At 39.5% G+C, this 14,925-nt stretch overlaps 1 long non-coding RNA gene across 1 annotated transcript in view; it reads right to left on the bottom strand.

Moving 5' to 3' along the window:
• LOC141810485 (uncharacterized) overlaps positions 1-9,098 on the bottom strand; it is a 54,720-nt gene extending 45,622 nt beyond the window's left edge. Inside the window, exons 1-3 of the long non-coding RNA XR_012600111.1 lie at positions 9,054-9,098; positions 7,337-7,431; positions 6,843-7,032 (exon numbers count right to left, since the gene is read on the bottom strand). This is a non-coding gene — a long non-coding RNA (uncharacterized LOC141810485). The remainder of the gene's footprint in view (positions 1-6,842; positions 7,033-7,336; positions 7,432-9,053) is intronic.
• Between the last annotated feature and the right edge of the window lie 5,827 nt (positions 9,099-14,925).

Raw genomic sequence — 14,925 nt, 5'->3', positions numbered from 1 at the left:
TGACACTCAAAGACGCACAGCTTCTCACCTGAGCCCTCTCCAAGTAGTTTTTATTTATACATGTGTATGAGTGCGTCTGTGTGTGAGCCTGTGTGTGTGTGTCTGTGTGTGTGTGCACTCATCAGTTGCATTGGGAAAAGACTATTCAGAGACTGACAGATGTCTTCCTCTGTCTGACTCTTACCTGCATCTAACAATGTGTCTCGCTCTGAGAGCCTCAGGACTGGTGCAGACTCACAGCCACACACAAACACACTCAAGTACAGTAAAAGTGTGTGTACTTCTGTGTACGGTGCATGTCTGTTTATCAATCTGCCTAAAACAAAGCAGAACTCGATCTATGCGCTCATGTCTGATGGTTTAATCAGTGTTTCCTCAATCATTACATTAGGAGGGCGCAGTGTCCTCAACAACACTCCCTGACCCCTTTGAAGGTCAAGTTAGTTTTATTAGGGCCCGAGCCCCCGAGAATCGGGGGGCGAAGCCCTATTGTAACTGTTAGGATTATTAGGGCCCGAGCCCCGGGAACCGGGGGCGAAAGCCCTCTTGAAACCCTTGCGATTATTATTATTCTTTCTCTGTGCCTCTTTAACCCCAAATTGCGTGCCTTTCGCTTGGCGAAAACGCGAACGCGCATATACCCAAAATTCTGAATGTGCGAAAATTGCGTGATTCCAGTGCTTGCACAAAAATGAACGCTCCATAGCGCCCCCTAGTGGCTTAAAACTGCAGCCCCTGGGCCGACATTGAGCTACAGCCCTGAAATTTTGCACACATACCAAGCATGCCCAGCCAAACAAAAAAGTCTCTTACGACTTTTGAGAATTCCGAACACAAACTTCGCTAATTGCACCTAAACATCGTGATTTAGTGGTTTTGGGGAAACGTATTTGAACGAACTTGTCCTAGGGTTTTTGACGCATCAACTCCAAACTTGGCATATGTATACAATCCACAGTGAAGATTAAAAGTTATTAAAAGATTGTTTCTATCTTGATGGGCGTGGCTATGACATGTGCTCAAAGTTCGGCATTTTTTCAACTTTTTCCTATATGCACGAAAACTGACACACATACTCAGTGTTGAGTCCCGGACGCAGCCATGTAATTATTTTCACCAGAAAGTACAGCGCCCCCTAGTGGCAATGGCCTGAAATTGGCAAAAAATGCGTTCATAGGGTACGTATATGAACGAACTAGTCCTAGGTTTTTTCACAGATCAACTCCAAACTTGGCCAGTGTAAACAACACATATTAAAGACAAAAAGTTATTAAAAGATTGTTATAATTTTTTTGGGCGGGGCCATAAATGACCGTCAAAGTTTACCATTTTTCCACTTTTTTCAAATCTTAATAGCTCTCCTGTACAATGTTGGATCAAGACCAATGTTCACACACAAGTTCACTGTCACAGCCTGATTCCATTTCTAACATTAGTTGCATTAATAGAAATGCTCCATAGCGCCATCCAGGGGCTCAAAATTTTTGCCTCCCCGGCTACTTTAAGCTACAGGCCTGAAATTTGGCAGGAATAACAAGAATGCCAAGACCTACAAAAAATTGTATTATGACCATAGTCAATTCCGAACAGGAAGTTCGCAATTTGCCCGTAAACATCGGATTTTGACGATTTTTCGCCTCAGACAAAATGCAACAATTCCTTGGTTTTTCATCAGATCCACTCCAAACTTGGCTTGTGTAATCTACACACACTGACAATGATATATTCCGAACGGATTTTTGCTACGTCCATGGGCGTGGCCACAAATGACAGTCAAAGTTGACCATTTTGGCTGCTTCATTAAAATCTTCATTTCTCTCTGGTGCAGTGTTGGATCAGGGCCAAAATTAACACAGAGGTTCAGTTTCACAGCCTCAGTGCATTTCTATCACTGGTTGCACTAACATTTATGCACCACAGCACCACCGGGGGGCTCATATCTGCAGCCTGTCCAGCTACTTTGAGGTACGGGCATCAAAAGTTTTGGGCTAAGCCCTCGTGCCTTGACCTAAGGCTTTTGGCTGAGCCACATTTTGCTGCTCATGCGGCAGCTGGGACATGCTCCACTTGGCAAGCCTTGAACGAGCGCATGCGGCGGCTAGCACACACTCCGACTGGCGCGCACAGGGCGAGGGCCCGTTCATCGCTGCTTGCAGCTTTAATTCTTCTTCTTCTTCTTCTTCTTTGTTTCTGCCAATACAATGCCATTTTGCGTGCCTTTGGCTTGAAAAAAAGGCGAAATGACCTAGCCACAAAATTCAAACTCGGCGAAAAATTTATGATTCCACTGTCTCTGCAAAAATTCATCCCCCCTCGCGCCCCCTAGGGGCTTAAAACTGCAGCCCCTTGGTCTGCTTTCAGCTACAGCCTTGAAATTTGGTGGGTATAACAAGCATGCCCACATGAACAAAAAAGTCTCTTATGACTATCGTGAATTCTCAACACGAACTTCGCTATTAGCACGTAAACATGGGATTTTCACGATTTGTAGCCTACGCATTTGAACGAACTAGTCCTAGGGCTTTTGTCACAGCAACTCCAAACTTGGCATGTGTATACTACACACATTGAACATTAATAATCATAGCTAAATTTACAGAATATTTTTCCGTTTGGCTAGGACACGGGCTCAAAGTTCGGCATTTTTCAACTTTGTCCAATCTGCACCAAAATTTACACACATGCTCAGTGTTAAGCCCTGGACACAGCCATGTCCCTATTCCTCCCAGAAATTACAACGCCTCCTGATGGCAATGGCCTGAAATTGCCCAAATTACGTTTATAGGCTGTGTATTTCAATGAACTACTCCCAGGTTTGGACTTAGATGAACTCCAAACTTGCCTTGTGGAAACTACACACATTGAAGATGAACACTTACAATACAATTCTTATCATCTTGTATGGCTCGGCCACAAATGGCCGCCAAAGTTCACCATTTTGCTACTTCATGAAAATCTTAATAGCTCTCTTGTACAATGTCGGATCAGGCCCAAAATGCACACATATGTTAACTCTCCCATCTCCAACACATCCATATACTTCTTTTCATCTAACACTACAGCGCCCCTTACTGTTAACAGGAACTCATGTCTTTTACTCTCTGATTTATAGCCTCTTCATTTTTGGCCATTTTCTTTTTCATTTAACTTGCAAATGTCTGTCACGCCTTCATAAAGCATTACAAATCGGCTCATGTCCTGAAGGTCAAGGGTGTGTCTATGCCACTAGCTTCACCTCGCTAATGTCAAAACACAGCAGGAAGTAGTACTAACTCAGTCATTTAAGGTCTAATTTCTTCCAAACTTCACACACACCATGAAAGTCCATCCCCCAACTCTTCTATAACCTCAAATCTCTGCTACTGCAATAGCGCCACCCACTGGAAATGCTTGATCATATTATTACATTCATTTTAACGTTTGCTCCAAATTTTACTCACTGAAGTCACTCCCACTCCTGACTGCTGTTGACATGAATTACAGTGATAATGCTGCTCCCCCTATAGTACACTCATCATATCAACTATGCTTTCAATGTACCATGTATGCTTGCTTGCGGGGCGACAACCTCATCCAAACACAGAGCTCTTGCTTGAGGCACATTTTGCTGCACTTAGCCCGCTTGGGAATTACCCCAATACGGACCATTTTCCGCGGGGCGAGGGCCCGTCATTGCTGCATGCAGCTATATTTTCATTTTACTTTCTGTGCTGCCCCAAATCAAAACAAAGTCATTTAAGTTTACATTTCCAATACAACAGGTCTAAACCTTATTCTTCTACAAACTCAATAATCTTATTTTACTTATCTCCTTTGCTTTCCTGCATGCCAACTCTGTCTCTACATAGCCGTGTGTTTACAATCCTCCTCTACTCTCTGTATCGCACATTTTTTTTATTTGCCGTGATGCAGGTATACACAAACACCTTGCGCATCGAAGTAGAAATAATTACTGGAGAAAATCAATTCAGAAAAATTACGGATAAGAATTATGTAACTCGATGCTTTGATTAAAGCTGACAGAACATGGGCCATAAGCATTGGACATAATCCCCCCGGTAGCTTTTCATAACGACTTATTTTATCAACCAAAAGCACTAAAACTATCCAAAAGATTATATATGAAGTTAATAGTTTACAGTGTCGTGCCAACCAAAAGAAGTTTAAGGTGGTAAGGTTAACTGAGGTGTCCACTGTGTCATAAATGGAAGAAAAATCCGTCTTATGAGGGGAAATGGATTCAGCGCAATTGATTCCTGTAGGTCAGTCCTTATTAATGATCAGAGACAACACTGCTCAACAAATGAAACACTCCAGTAGTTTGTTTTAACAGAGTGGATCAGAGTCACACAGGGGCAGAGTTTCTGCACCAACAGTTCACAGCTTTACAATGAAGTCTCTTTAGATTCTTTGACTATTCAGTGTCAGGCCTCTACGACTCCTCCAGTGGTCACTGAACAAAGGAAGCAGGTTTGCATTGAAACTCTTAATGAGTAGGACACAGTTGAAGTAGCTCCCTACATCTGAAGTTACAAAGTCACACATCTATACACACAGTTCTCCAGTAACAAAGGCAGGTATGAGCTGGCAGGACACCAGACTTGTTAGAGAGGAAGGGCCAGAGGAGAGCCTGATGCTTAAAGGATGTGTCCTGGGTGATTTCAATACTAACCTCATTATTATGAAAATAATGCTTTCTTTTTCGAAAGTGGGTCCTTGAAAGACTATGAGACAATGTGGAAGTGCAAGAAGTGTTTTTTTTTTTTTTTAACTCGGCTGTTCAGAGGATATTAAGATCGCAAGCTCGCCTAATCAGAGGCACAGCTCAGGTCACATGACTGACAGGCGACCTAAAGCTGTATGCAAAACCCTTGCCACTCTCAATATGGCCGCAATAGCCGATCTGCTTCATTTTCCATTTCAGAAACAGACGGGTGACATTGGGGAGACTACATCCATTAATTATACAGTCTATGAACCTTCATTAAAGGTTATAAGCCACTCATACAAAGTTTTGGTATGCAGTAACCAATTATACCGATGACAAAATAAGACATTTGTTTAAAAGACTGACGGCAGTCTAATGTGCTTTCAATGCTAATGTTGTATGCAGTTCATAGAAGAGCTTAACTAAAGCTGTGGTGAACAGTTTTGTTTAGTATTTGTCAGCCTTAAGAGAGGCAGCCATTCATTAATTTACTCAACACCACCTTTCTGGCACATTCACTGCTTTAAAAATCTGCTGTGATCACACTGACCAGCAGGATTGAAACCATGCGCAGTTAATGACAGGGAACTAAAAGCTAGCTTGCGCAACTGAGCATTAAGCTGCTAGCGACATGCCAGAGTGTGCACAGGGGCAGCCTGGCATGCATGTTTACAGGTAGGTTACTCACAGACTCTGTATGCACAGCAGTCGTTTGCTAAGTGCTTGAATAAAGGGCAGCACTAATGTAAAATAAGACTAGTGTCACAGAAAGTGAGAAACTGGTGTTAGCATTTGCATAAAAAAAAATGCTGTGTTGCTTGAATTGCTGGAAAAATCTCAAACTGAAATGTGACACATGTAGGCATACATATCCATAACTGCTCTGCTTACATGATTATATATTGATGTAAAAAGACAAAGTAAAGAAAATCTTTGGTTGACAAATTTGCAGACCTAAAGATAATGAACATTTCAAAGATTGAACTTGTTGATGGTCTATATGAAGAAAATGGTTTTATCTGTGCAAAAGTTATGATAACTGAAGCAAAGATCACTGAATTTTAAAAAAGTGACCAGAGACATCCTTTAAGAAAAGAACTTAAAGCAACTTTTGGAAAGTTAAAACTTAAAAAACATAACTTTAGCTGTTAATGTTGGTTTTTAGTTTTTTAGTTTTTCAATAAGAAATCTGCACTCCTGCTTTGTCTCAGCTTTGCAAATGAACAATTGTAATGATGTAAAAGTAGAGCACAAAATTCAAGGACAGCTTAGACAGGTTTCTTTTCTCTACCTGATACATATCACGCACAATTAGACCAAAAAGAGAATGCAAAGTACTTCACATGGAATGGAAACAGAAACCAGGGGCTTTTCTGAAATTGATACAAACAAAAAAAAACTTTGCTGATGCGAAATCCTGCTGAAATATCAACATAAGGACAGTTACCTTTGTTTAACTTCAGCTTGAAAAATCAATCTTCATTCAAACTTTTTGGTTCATCCTTAAAGTCCAGTAAAGACCTCAAGTTTTTCAAAACTCAAAATGTGACGAGTGTTGAAATTAGAAGATACATGTGGACACCTCACAACACTGACATTTCCTAAACTCCTGAAAGTTTCTGTGAACTCAGGAATGAAAAGGGATACTCCGCAAAAACCAATGATTATCAGAGAAAAACCCACTTACTTAACACAAATATTAAAGTGACAACATCTCTACTACATCAGTCCGCTCCCACTTTCTCTCCCCTACTCATTCAGCTGCTCTCTCTGCTTTCAGAAAGGAAGGTGGTGATAGGCGGAAAAAAATAGCTTCCTTCAACCCAATCCCTAATCCCCAGCAGGTTTTAAACATATGAATGGAGGAGCACCAGCAGTGGCATTATTCTTACTCTTGCAGAAGCAGCAGCATTGGAAGGGTAAGCGGAGCGAAGTCGAAACACACACACACACACACACACACACACACACACTAGAAAAAAAACAGAAATAGGTGCTCAGCCACAACTGTCTGCCCTGCTCTGTGTGCCCCGCACACTGGAGAGCCGAGTCACACAACTATTGCACCCTCGTTGCCATCGCTTCCCCAGAAACATGAATGGTGAAAGGCATTTCTGTTTCTGCTCAGACTTACCGGATGCCAGGTTTCTTATAACTCTGCCTCCATCTTCCAGGTAAAGCCAGAGAGGTGATGAAGGTCGGGGAGGCTGCTCCTACTGCTGCTGCTGCCGCTGATTGAGGTTTGGGTGCTCACATTGATTTGTGTCACTTCTCTGTGTCTCTCTTGCCACTCCACCTCTTTCCTGCTCTCTCTCTTCACTTCACTTCATATAACACACACATGGATGCACACACAAACACACACACACACAAACACACACACAAAGGTTTGGGGACAATACACAAAGCTAAGGTAATTTGGAAAAAAGACGACTACTTGTCTGTTCTACAAGACAGGAACCACCAAAGAGCCACAAACTGCCACAAACAGCTAAGGTCACCATCTTCAAACATCTGAAAATTGATCCAACTTTCATCAGCGACACCTGCTCTTACAGAAATACCTCAAAACTGTGAGAAACCATTGGAATGCATGAAAAAATAATAAGTATGTTGTTAATCAGCTACCTGGATACTGTTGGCCAAGCTGAAAAGAACTCGGCCTGGAGTCTTGTTGTACGTTGAGGATTCTCTTCCTCCCCTCTTTTGCCTTTTTTTGTTTTCTGCAACAAACAGAAGCCTCAGTATTTCATCTAGCTACTGCAGAATAACCCCAAACAGCGCTCTTCTGTGCCATCCTCACAGCAACACTCACAGTAGAGGGGAGGAGGCGTGCGCATGAGTGAAGTGAGTGAGGGGAGCGCACATGGAGAAGAGAAACTGAAACTTAACTTCCAATCTCATCACACAAGAATTAATCAATACTGATACCAACAATGCTCTTCGCAAAATTTGATACATTTTTTTTTTTAGCTTAACTTTTCCTTCCACTGTGCCGCGATGCGCTGTAATATCCAAATTAGGGATGGGTACCGAATCAGGTACTTTTATAGGTACCGACCGAATTCTGTCAAAAGTACCGGGTACTGGTTCATGTAAAATCAAAAGGTACCATGTTTAGGTACCTAAATGCATACATGTGACTGTGAGGGAGTGGAAGGGTAGCCAGTTTTCCATGCTGGACATGAACACAGCATTACAAGGTTATTTAATGAAGAATAAATATGTGTAGTCAAAAAAAAATATATAAGTATTTTATTTCTAAACAAATTAGTATTTTTTACCACAAAAACACAAAAAAGTACTGAAAATCGGTACCGCTGAGTACCGGTACCGAAACATTATGTTTTGTCTGGAGTTTAACAATTAACTGCCCTATAATGTGTCAGTCTTTAAATGCAATTCTTTTCTGCAATTAATTAATTTTAATTAATGCATTTCACTCCCAGCCCTAGTATTTGTTAATATTTACATATAAAACAAATAACAATTCATACTAACAAAAGGTAAAGATATTAACTTTTGAAGGGAACTTGGTGCCACATAGTTAGCCCTCATTTATCAAACATGGATAAGGTTGGAAAAGGGATGTACACACACAGTTGTCATTAATTGATCTGGCCATGGGCATAGGGTTTCACTCAAATCCCATGACAAGTCTCAGTATGTCTATTTAAGTTTCAAACCAGAGCTGAGCAGGATAAGCGTAGACATATTCTTAAAATTATTTTTACAATTTCCTTTATCTCTGCTAATCCCTGTTGAATTCACTGGTTTTGCAGCTAAGTTGAGCAGTGCGAGATTTCAGCTGATTTCTAGGCACAACAAATGTGTCTTCTCATGCTTAACTTTAAAAACTGACAACCAGTTTCACTGTTGTACTCATTGCAGTGTTATCGTATGAATCTCACATGTGTGACAGCCAAAGTACCCCAGATGTGTCTGATGATGCGTCTGTGGAGACAGGAAGTCCGATGAAAAACCACGTAAAAATGGCCGATGGCTTTCAAAATAAAACAAACCGTGTCAAAACCAGATCACATGCAGGTTGACGATGACAACAAACTAACGTAATGAGCGCAGCCAGGCCATGAGTCAAGAGGATGGAAGTGGTATCTGCAGTAGCTTGTGCACAATTTGCTGTAAACTCAACTTTTGCTGTCTACCACCGAAGCCATGTGGCCTAGCATGTGTTCCTGTTTGAAAAAATGAAAACGAAACCTAGTGGAGCAACATATTCCAGACTTACAGGCTAGTCTTTGCTGTTACCCACCCACAGCTTTGATCCCACATGCAGAGTTAGGTAAGCCTCTTCTTTTCTTTCTTTTCTGTATGATTTACTTACCTCTGTGTGTGTGAAGTCATAACTCCGAGAGACACGTGCTTTCTCAAATCCTGAAACTTTCATGCTATACGTGCTGTACAGTCCTGCTTGCTAACGTCTGGTGCGGTGTCCGCCCTTTACCTCATTGGGCTGATTGCTGTCAGTCACACAAAGCCCGCCTCCTTCTAATTTCAGCTTCAAAACTTTGTATTGATCAACAGACAGGTGAAACCATAGAGAATGTATCAACATAACATATATTTTACACTTAAGGTTTTTATACATGTTCTGATAGATATTTAGTGTTAGAGTAGTGTAAGTAGGATTGAGTTATGGTATTATAGTACTTATTGAATACACATTTGTTTTAAAAATATCTTCAGTTTACCTACATAAAACTTGAGTTTTCCAAATTTTATAATTCCAGTTAACATTCAAAATTATCCGACTTAATCAGTGTATCTGATCTCTAAAATTTTCTTCCATTTTTCTCTGTTTTATGCACACAGGGGTATAAGAGGTATATATTTTAAAGGATTTAAAATGTTCTTACTTTGCATCTTTGCCCAAATTTCAAATATGTCTTAATATGCCCCATAAATTGTTAAAAAATAAAAATAAATAAATAAAAAATATCCTACCTGTTAAAAAAAATAATAATAAAAGAATCAATGGTTTTAGACCAAGCAGATACCTCCGGTCTAAGAATATGAGACAATGCAGAAGTGCTGAAATCTGCTGTTTCTCAAGTGTTCGCTTGAGGCTGGCTCCGGAAGTACCAAAAGTCACATACACACCAAGCCAAAAAAAAGCTGTTTTCACGTCAAAAATTAACCTATTTACAGAAAAATAAAAACGCCTCCTGCCTGAGGTCACTAATTTAACTATCGGCACACTGTATGGGAGGGAAATCTATTTCTAATTCTGCAGTTCAGAGGATATTAAGATTGCTAGCTAGCCAAATCAGAGGCACAGCTCAGGTCACATGACTGACAGGCGCCCTATAGTTGTACCACAGACTGTATAAAACATGGACGTAGCCTCCGCAATGTCACCCGAAACTATGAAATGAAGCCAATCCACAGACGCAGCCACATTCGCAATGACACCAGCTGTGAGTTTTTCTTCTGACAGCTACAGGGCGCCCATCAGTCACGTAACCTGAGCTGTGCCTCTGATTGGACAATCAAACGACCTAACTTCTAAAACCACATAGGTAGAAAAAATTAACTCACCATACAGTGTGCCGATGGTGAAATCAGCATTTTAGACCCAAGAGGTTTTTTGAACCAGGCTGTAAATATACTTTTTAATGTCGTAAAAGTCTGTTTTTATGGGTGGGTGTGTACGTGACTTCCAGTCTTTCAAGCAGATTCTCAATGAACAGCAACTTTTTGCACTTCCACATAGGCTTCATTCTTACTAACCAGATGTTGCCCCTTGAGTTGTACGTGAAGCCCTTGGTACTACCAATATGGTCTCTATAGCCGATGTGCTTCATTTTCCATTTCAGAAACAGACGGGTGACGTTGGGGAGACTACGTCTATGTTTTATACAGTCTGTGTTTTAGACATAAGCAAAAAAAATTAATGAATTTAGGGTAAATGGCCAAGTTTCTTGAAAAAAGTCGCAACAAGACAGATCATGTTTTGTACACATAGGTCCTCAAGACTAACAAAAAGGTCTCTTCATGCCATGGTTAAATATGACATGAGATATTTTGGAGAAAACTATTGAAAAAATTAGCAACATGAATTTTCTTGAAAGAAAGAAAAATAACATACAGAGGTGTTTTTTGCGCAGAACGACTTTTCTTATGCCATTGAACTATATTCCACATAAGAATGTTTATAAGAATAAATTTTCTCTAAGGTTAAACTCTTATTTTAGTCTAAAGTGATGGAATACATATTGCATTATAGCAAGGCAAGATGGTTGATCGTTTAGTTGCATACACAGTGTTTGCCTTGTAATGCTCACCAGCTACAAATGATTGTTTACCAAGCTTTTATTTACCAGCACATCACTGTTTCACTCAACCGTATGAAATAATTCTCCTTCAGCTTCGCTCACTGTACCTCTCTCTCCATCCATGTGTGTTTACTCGTTTCTAATGAGCATTTTGCTGCCCACTGTACCTTGTAAATGCCATAGTATGGCTGTGCAGAGGAGAAAAAGGGCTCAGGGGCAATCAGCACGAGCGTGGGGGCAGAGCGGATGTGCTTCAATGGCTGTCAAAACTATATTATATGGCTGATCCCTGTCCAACTCACTTTCACAGTTCAATAGTTACTGTAGGCTAAAGCTGGAGAGGGGAAACAAAGGCACTCATTGGCATCTTGTCATTCTAAAGTTAGGTCACACAAGAGGCGTGTTTGTGCGTGTGTGTGTGTGTGTGTGTGTGTGTGTGTGTGTGTGGAGATGAAGAGGAGGGTGGTGGTCAGATGAGAGAATGTCTAAATAAAATGACCGCATAGGTCAGGTTTGACACACTTTATTATTCATTCACTCACTGTCCTCAGCTGCGCTTAGCTCATCAGTGCACAATCACACACACACACACACACACACACACACACACACACACACACACACACACACACACACACACACAACCTCCCTAAGGTGCGGCTTTTGCTGCGCATATGCGCCTGGACGATGCACAAATGTCATGAGCAATAACTGGGATGTCACTCCAAATTCACTATCCTCTCTTCAGAGTTTAGCAGCTAGGTAGCACAGGGAGCACTCGCTGCTCTCTGCCTTGTGCCACTCTTTCTCTCCAAGCTTCCCTTACTCTCAACCCCTCCCTATGTGTGTGTGTGTGTGTGTGTGTGTGTGTGTGTGTGTGTGTGTGTGTATGAGTATGTTTGTGTGTGATTGAAATATATCTGTCCTAACTGAGTATTATGGTCAGTTGTGATGATAAAGTGAAATAAAGAGCACAGACTGGCTTCTGCTATCCTTTATAGACACTTGCACCTTTAATATAAAGGGTCAGGGTCCTTATCTTTGCCAGTTTGTTGAGCACATTCAGGAATATTTCTCATAAAGATTGATCAAAGTCTTCACTGTAGCCACAGCATGAGCTATATCTTACAATGTCCCATGGGAAATGTCATCAATTGGCACATTTCTCCCTTTTATTTTACCGCACCGTGTTTCTTACTTTCTGCCAAAAGAGTTCATTTCCCTCCTAAGCCGACAGCATGCATTGACTATTAGAGGGAAATTGTTCGGGTATTCCTTTTGCTGTATGACTCTCCTGCTGTTTACTGCACTTTCAAAATGTTGAAATTTCCACTTGAATTGTTCTCAGCTACACTGTGAGAAAAGAGCTTTTTTTTTTTTTCATAGTGATCTACCTTAAATAATCTCTAAGTCATGAAGAACCATGCCCAAAAGAGTTGCAACTGCAGGAAAAGCTCAATTAACCTGTAGAAGCAGACGTTCTGGAAAGAGGTTCTTGACTTAATCTTAAAGTTGACGGAAAAGATTGTTCCATTGGAAGCTAAGATATGTTTGTTGTACATGTACCCTGAGGATTTTCCAGCAACTGTAAAGGAACGTAAACGAATTAATTTTTGTTTGTTAGCTAAACGTGTAATTGCCTTGAAGTGGAGGGAGATTCAGAGACCTACCACTGGCCAATGGATTACAGAGCTGTCATCTAGTCTGGCACTGGAAAAACTGACTTACATGGCAAGAGGAAAGGTTGAGGAGTTCTACACAATGTGGTCGTCTTTCTTAACCTTCATGAGTAACTTAAATGTGCGAACACATAGAACTGGGACTGTTGCCACCGCCTTTATGACCACAAAGGATTTACTATGAGTTTTGAGGGTAGAGTAATACTGTGAAGTAGAAATGAAAATGAAGAGTGTGACCGAAATATGGACTTATGTTTCTATAAACATTTTAACATTCTTTGAAAGGTATGTATGCTCGATTTATGAGTATGTATGCTAGAGCGGGCATTCAAGTTTTTATTTAATTTTGATTTTTGCAACAAGGCTTAGTTTAGTTTAGTTTCAGTTAAGTTTCAGTTTTGTTTTGTTTTGTTTTTTTATCAGCCAGGTGCAGGATTCAAAAAGGTCAGAGTGAATATTTTGTAATACTGTTTATTTTCAAGTCCAACATAGTGCTCACTGCTCAGTCAATGCTGTTACTGAACTGTTGGCTACTGCCTTAAACACAAGAAAATAATTAGGGATGCACGATATTATCGGCACAATATCGGTATCGGCTGATTTAAGCTTAAAAACACGTTTATCGGTATCGGCAGATATGAAAATTTCTGCCGATATGCACAGCCGATAAGGTGCTATTCAGTTAGGATTATTATTATTTTCCATCTGAAAAATAAGCTCCTTAAATAAAATGTAGCACTTCATTTATTTGCACTGCAGAGCTCTGTGTCTGTCACCAGGTTGTTACAGTAGCTCTAAAATAATCAAATGCAACTTGGTTATGTTTAAAAATGCATTGTACATTTAAAGTTCATGTGATCTAAAGAAATTATTTTTCTGTATTTCAATACTGAATTTCTTGAGTTTGAAAAAATAATACATTTCTCATTTAAGGTAAAATCAAATGTTTTTTGTCTTGTTTTATGTGTGTTTCTTAAAAAAAATAAGACTATCACAATTAGAGTAACATATAAATGCCAGTACAGGATAGACTTAGCTTTCTTTACAGTAGAAAAAACAACAAACTTATGATTATCGGTATCGTTATTGGCCAAAAGGGGTTTCCATATATCGGCATATCGGCAAAAATCCAATATTGTGCATCCCTAAAAATAATATAAACTTAATATAAAAAATATAAACATAAATTATATAAAAATAATGTTAACATAAATCAAACAAAAAATATGAACACAAATTGTATAAAACAATATAATATGAACTTTAATAATAAGAAACTTGGACTCTGTAACATTTAAGTCAGACTCACATGAAATTAAACTGTTAGAGATGCTCTGATTCATTGCTCCTCTACGTTTCGTCGCAGCACAGCGCACAGCCAGTCAGTGCAGTAAACAAGCACGTCCCAGTACGTTTCTATGATGGTGCTGTAGGGCACTGACAACTGTCGAAAACTGTCGGTAAAATTGGTTGGGAAAATGTGTCGGATTAATTCAAATCCTTTAGGCTATTAACATTGTGAAAAACGATAACTAAGGACATTTTGTCTTTAATTTTGGTTAGTTTTAGTTTTGTGAACACAGGATACAGTTTTTTTTTCCTTTTTAGTTTTTATTAGTTTGAGTTAACTGCAATGTATTTTAAATTTTAGTTTTCATTTTTAGTTTTGTTTTAGTTAACTATTATAACCTTAATCAGAACATACTGATTTTACTAATTATCTATTTTATTTACCATAGATCTTATTAAGAGTGGGAGGAGGGAGGGATAAAAGGGGTCTTTGTTGTTATTTGTGTTGTTGTGTTCAAGAATTTATGTTTATTAAAATGGAAAATTTATATACAAATTGAGAAAAGAAAATCATGAAAATAACCCATAGAAAAAGAAGTTGTGAGTTGTTTTCCTTTAAGCTGAGTGACAGCAATAACTGAGAATTCTCAGGTCAAGAACTTACAAGTCTTATGAATGAATTTGTGGATTCATATAACGTCAAATTCATGTTATGCTGAGTAACAAGCAAACAAGGAGGTACAAATTCGCAACTTTCATATAAAATTTTATTTCTAACAGCCTGCATGGAGCTTGGTGTCATATTTTGGGAACAAAGTCATTAAAGCACATCTTTACTGGTGTGTTATTTACTATCATCGAGGACAGGATGTTATCGTTTTGAGACAGCTCTGAAATTTAGAGTTTAACTATGTTTGGTTTAAAAACAACTTTATTTGAAAATTTATAAACT

This window comes from Halichoeres trimaculatus, unplaced genomic scaffold (assembly GCF_033239565.1).
Source record: "Halichoeres trimaculatus isolate MK-OKI-2021-1 unplaced genomic scaffold, fHalTri1.1 fHalTri1_scaffold_21, whole genome shotgun sequence".
Lineage (NCBI taxonomy): Eukaryota > Metazoa > Chordata > Actinopteri > Labriformes > Labridae > Halichoeres > Halichoeres trimaculatus.
Note: the sequence above shows the minus strand (reverse complement) of the source record. Positions and strands in the feature narration are given on the sequence as shown.